The sequence below is a fragment of the Mustela erminea genome, chromosome 14, assembly GCF_009829155.1.
Source record: "Mustela erminea isolate mMusErm1 chromosome 14, mMusErm1.Pri, whole genome shotgun sequence".
Classification (NCBI taxonomy): domain Eukaryota; kingdom Metazoa; phylum Chordata; class Mammalia; order Carnivora; family Mustelidae; genus Mustela; species Mustela erminea.
In genome coordinates this window covers 91078030-91084029 of record NC_045627.1, presented here as the reverse complement: position 1 = coordinate 91084029, position 6000 = coordinate 91078030, and positions in this window count along the sequence as shown.

The window sequence follows — 6000 nt, the reverse complement described above, 5'->3', positions numbered from 1 at the left end:
ACATAACGAGGTCATAATTGCACCTAACATGGCTATCTCACATGCACCCCAAATTGCGCTCAACCCTTCCCCCGTCAGCAATAACAGCAGTGCACGCAGCCCCCATGAGCAACATGGCAGAGCTGACCAGGATGGAGGACAGAGACAGAGCAGCCCTCAGAGTCATCTCACCTGAGCAGCCCTGTGGCGCTGGCTGGCTAGTGGGTTCCTCAGTGGAACAGGTGGACGTCAACCAAGTTCTTCCTTGATCTGTGCTAGCGGAGAAGCTCCAGGCCAAGTGAACACAGGTGTAGCCTGAGTCACAAGAATAAGAGCCATGGGTGCTCAACAGTTGGCAGAGTAGAGCCAGTGTAGATGCCCAGAGCCCCTTGAGTGGAGAGGCCCCTCGAGGAAGGGCTCCAGGACACTCCAGGACACTCAAGGATGTGTATGTTACTCTGTCTCCCAGATTTCCCCCAAAGAAATGGTGGCCTTTGACCAGGGGAACTGAGCGCTGGGGGGAAGGAAATCATCAGACATTTTGGGACTCTTGGACACCGGCTCTGAATGGACATCAATCCTAGGAGACCCAGAACCTCACTGGACGCCCCTCTCCAGCCAGTTGTCATAACTCTGTTTGCCGAGTCTTGAGTGCCTTTCCCTTCCACATGATCCACACTGGCCCATTACACTGCTGAGGTGATGCTGCTTGGACCCAGGAACAGGAAGCACGAATACTCTACACTTGTTGACAGTCACATGTCAGAGGGTGGGAAGTAAATCTGACCAAAATTCAAGGGCCTTCTGGGGAATTTCTAAGGGCAGTGATATGGGGCATGCCAAGATATCCCATCTAAGGTGAAGGTGCATTGCTCTATCTGCCTCCCCCAACCAGAAAGAGGTACGGCACCTAGTTTGGCTTAATTTTGCTTAATGAACTTTGACATTTTTTTATTAGATGCACACACAGGATTGTGATGTCTTAAGAATCGGTCCTTTTATTGTTATGAAATGTTTCTCTGTATTTCTGGTAATATTTTTGTCTTGAGGTCTGCTTTGCCAAATATGAATAAAGTTGCATCTCCTTTTTTTTTTTAAGATTTTTATGTATTTATTTGACAGACAGAGATCACAAGTAGGCAGAGAGGCAGACAGAGAGAGAGAAGGAAGCAGGCTTCCTGCTGAGCAAAGTGCACAATGTAGGGCTTGATCCCAGGACCCCGAGATCATGACCTGAGCCAAAGGCAGAGGCTTTAACCCACTGAGCCACTCAGGCGCCTGCATCACCTTTCTTATGACTGTATTCTTACAATGTATTTTTTCCATCTTTTTAATCTCTTCTTTGGTAAATTTGATACCATTTTTATATTTAAGATACATCTTTTTAAAATATTTTATTTATTTGAAAGAGAGAGAGAGAGCGTGCGCGTGAGCAGGAGGAGGGGCAGAGGGCGAAACAGACTTCCCACTGAGCAGGAAGCCCTCTGTGGGTTCAGTCCCAGGACCCTGAGATCATGACCTGAGCTGAAAGCTGACTGAGCCCCCCAGGCACCCAAAGATGCATCTTTTAAAAACTATAAATTTGGGTCTTGCTTTGGTGTCGAGTCTGACACTCTCCACCTGTTAATTGAAGTTATTAATCCATTTACATTTATTGTAATTGTTGGAATGGTTAGGTGTTAGTATACCACCTTTGTTATCAGTTCCTTTTTATCTCCTCTGTTATTCTTTCAGATTGAGTATTTTTAGTATCCAGTTCTCTCTCTCTCTCTCTCTCTCTAGCTTTAAAAGTGACTGCTTTGGGTTATAACATACATCCTTGATTTATCAGTAGTCCTTGAATTGTTATAATTATACAACTTCCAATACATAAGAAACTTTCAGGAGTATAATCACTTTGCCTTCCCTTATTTGTGCTATTGTCATATATTTTACTTCTATGCATTACAGGCTCTGTCTATAGTGATGATGGTTTTTGGTTCAATCAATCTGTTGTCTCATTTTATTGAAGTGTAACTGACAGACAATATCATAGTTCCCGGTGTGCGTCACAGTGATCTGATACTTTTAAACATGACGAAATGGTCCCCATGATGGGTCTAGTTACTCTCTGTTTTCTCACGAAGTTATCACAATATTACTGACTACATTTGCTATGTTGCACGTTACATCCCATGACCTATTTGTTCTATAACTGGAGATTTGTACTTCTTAATCCCCTCTGCCTTCTGGTAACCAAGTCTGTTTCCTGTGTCTGTGTGCTTCTGTTTTGTTTGTTCACTTGTTTTGTTTTTTAAATTCCACATGTGAGTGAAATCATAGTGAAATCGTAATCTTTCTCTTACTGACTTGCTTCTCTTAATGCTATACTCTCTAGGTCCACCCATGTTGTCGCAAATGGCCTGTTTTTTTTTTTTTCTTTTTTGATGGCTGAATAATATTCTGTTGTATATATATACCCCACACCTTTATCCATTCATCCGTCGATGGTCCCTTGGACGGCTTCCACGTCTTGGCTGCTGCAGATAATGCTGCAGTGAACATGGGGGCGCACGTATCTCTTTGAACTGGTGTTTTCCTTTTCTTTAAATACCCAGAAGCAGAAAGCATGGCTCATACACTAGCTCTATTTTTCATTTTTTGAGGAACCTCCGTAGTGTTTTCCATTGTGGCTGCACCAATCAATTTTAAAGATAAAGTTTCTGAGTAGTAGAATTCTTGTTTGTCTTGAACAACGTCCTTTCCCATTTCTTGCAGTGCTCTCCTGCTGGTGACAGATTCTGTTGTTTCTTTCTCTCAAGGTGTCTTTTTTAGCCTTTATTTTTGAAGAATACTCTCCTTTGATACAGAATTCTATGTTGGAGTTTCTTCCTCGCAGCAAAGTTAGGGTGCTGCCCTATTGTCTCCGGCTGGGAAGCTGCTGCCGTTTTCCACTTTACAAGGACCCGTCTTATTCCAGATTTTCCACATGCGTCATTGATAAACTCTGTTGACATGTCTACGTGTTACATGGTGTCTGATTCTTTTAATTTTTCCAGTAGAATATTATGGCTGTTGAAAACAATTTAAAGGTCAGATATAGTATCTTTTAGTTATAGACTTTCCATTTCTCGCCTACCCGTGAGACTACCCGTGCCCTCGCCCATCATGGCCATCTTTCCCTGTGGATTCTCCTAACTTCCTTTCCTCCAGCAGACCAAGAATGTCCACCTGCAGTGTCAAGACCATTTCTAGGGACTCTGTGGTCAACCAAGAGTGTTGCCGTCAATCCATGTGCATCTCTGTCCTGGGGTGACCATGGCCTCTGGAACTAGCAGCTGACCCCACCCCTGTTCTCACTGTTACTGCTGAAACCCAGGAACTCCAGTCCACTGCAACACTTCACAGCCATCTCCAGTCCCCAGAGGACAGACACACGGAGCTCCCTGGGGGCTGGGGAACGTCTCACTACAACATTAGGGAAGGGCAGGAGTGGGCAGGAGTCCTCATGGCGGGGGCGGGGGGCGGGTTGGGGTCCGTCCGCGGTACCTGCCTGTCTTCCTGAGCTGTGAGCCTCCTTCTTTAGGCCACGCTTCTCAAACTTTAATGTGAAGACACTCACAATTAAAATGCAGATTTTTAAAGTGTATACTCGGACTCAGCAGGTTTGGGGTGGGGCCTGAGAGTGTCCTTTCGTGGAACCTTCTGGGGGCCACTGCTCTTGTCCTTGTGCGGCTCCCTGACAGCGGACGACCTGCAGAAGTCCTGCCGCGGAGTCCGGCCCTGCCTCACCCAGCGTTGGTGGCGATCAGAGCTGCCTCCAGGTGCTCGGACCCGCGTGTTAAACCCTGGTTGGCGCAGCCGGGTCAGTGGGTTTGCTCTCCTGAGCCTCTCCTTCCTCCTCCCTGGGCCTCTAGACTCTGCTCTGACGGCTGCTCCTGGCTGCAGAGGTGGGAGCTTTTCTGTCTCTGCAGGAAGGGTCTGTCTCCCAGGAGCAGTCTTTGTACTTGTCCTTCGGTGCTCCGGGGTCTCCTGACCATCTGACCGTATGACTCTTAGGGGCCTTCGGGCAATGGGCGGTGTGAAGGCGGGTGCTTGAAAACAGCTGGTGTCAGCTTGAGACACACCTGGCTGAGGTGCAACCACCAGTAGCTTCTGCGCATGGGGCGGGGGAAGGGCCGTTCCTGCCAGTGAGGGAGGCTCCCGGACATTTCGGGGTTCAGCGTTCTCCACCTCAGCTGTGTCTGCCCGGATGTCCCCATCCGACTCTCACGGTCCCGCTTCCTCCCGGCGCACTCTGACACAGCTGTCATGGCTCCTTTTAGGTGTCAACTAGGCTTGGAGCTGTTGAACCGGGTGCTGAGCCAGGTGTTATCGGGAAGATGCATAGCGACCTGTGCCACGGAGAGGCGGCCGGCATCTGCCATCAGTTGAGTTTAAACCCAGCAGGTCCCCCTGCGTGATCTGGTGGGTCTCAGCAACCAGCCGGAATGTGTGGACAGAGAGTGGAAATATGGCTCCTTGAGGTCGGGTGGGGTAGCTCAGAAGGAAGGGAGGGCTGTTATCTTAGGGGACACACACTGAGCCACGACCACGGTGTGGGCGGACGTGTGCGTGTCAAAGGGGGTGAGGCGGCAAGGTCCGGGATGAGAACCAGGAGCGGGCTGTGCAGACCAGAGAAAAAGCGGACCCGGTTGTAAAGTGGAAGAACTCTTGACTGAACTGCGTCCTGACGTTGGGCGATGACGAACTTGGATGCTGGCGGAGGACACCGACAAGCAGATTGTTAGAGGTGCGGGTTGCTTTCCTCTTGCTGCCCAGAGTGAAATGTGGAGAAAAGAGGCAAAGTGAGCACGTTCTCTAAATTAAATAAAGATTTAATTAATTTATTTGAGAGACAGAATGAGCACGAGAGGGAGAGGGGCAGAGAGAGAAGCTGGCTCCCCACTGAGCAAGGAACCAGACGTGGGGCTCGATCCCAGGACCCCCCGGGATCGTGACTGGAGCCGAAGGTAGGCGCTTGACCGACTGAGGAATGTCTCTTAAGCAAAAATGAACCAGCCCTAATGATCTGGTAGGTTCTTGGCCTATCCAGATTGCAAAGAATACTAGAATTGGGAAATGGACTGTCGGAAAAGTGTATTCTGAAAAGAGTCTCAGCGGAACCCAGGGGTACAGATGGGGTCGTGGAGGGGAAGTTCTGCGGAGGGCCCGCCCATGCGGTGGGACACACACCCGGCCCCGGCACGGGATCAGCAGAAGCCCGCCCCTGGGACTGGGAGGAACAGGTCCAGGACGCGGGAGATTGCTACAGGATGCGCACAGCTCTAGAGCCGGACAGGGTTGGTGGCGCCCCGGGGCCGCAAGGGTGTGTGTGCGGCCTGTCAGGAGGAAAGAAGGTGGCCAGGGGTGGTGTGTCTGGCGACAGAGGGTTCTCCTTGGACCTTGGAACTTAACCGAAGCTTCGCTGTGGGATCTTGAGTTTCCCTGGGAACGGAGGCTTCCTTCAGTTTCTTTTTTGGGATGGACACGTCTGTCCCGTGCTTGTGCACTGTGGAAGCAGGGCCGGGCCTCGCCCAGAGTCTCACTCGCACCTCAGTCAGGTGATGCTTGGGGCTCATGAGCGGAGGGCACTTCGGTGGGCTTGTAGGCCCGGCATTCAGAACCGTGGTGCTGAGGCTTTGCGGTAGGGGACCCGATGGATGTGTTCTGCCCACGGCATGGACATAGATGTTGGGGGACCAAACGGTGGACTCTGGCAGGTTTCATGGTGGGCCTCCCAAAAGGTCCACCCAGAACCTATGAACAGAATCTTGTTTGGGAAGAGGGCTTTTGCAGGGAAGAGCTGTAATCAAGGTTAGGACCTCAAGCTGCTATCATTCTGCGTCAGGGTGGGCCCTACATCCCACCGCAAATGTCCTTGTAAGGGAAGGAAGGACAAGGACACAGAGGTAGTGCGACGTCTCAAGGGAGGCGAGACTGGAAGGACACCCCTGCGAGCCAAGGGACACCGGCATCGCCAGGAGCTGCCAGCCCAGAGGT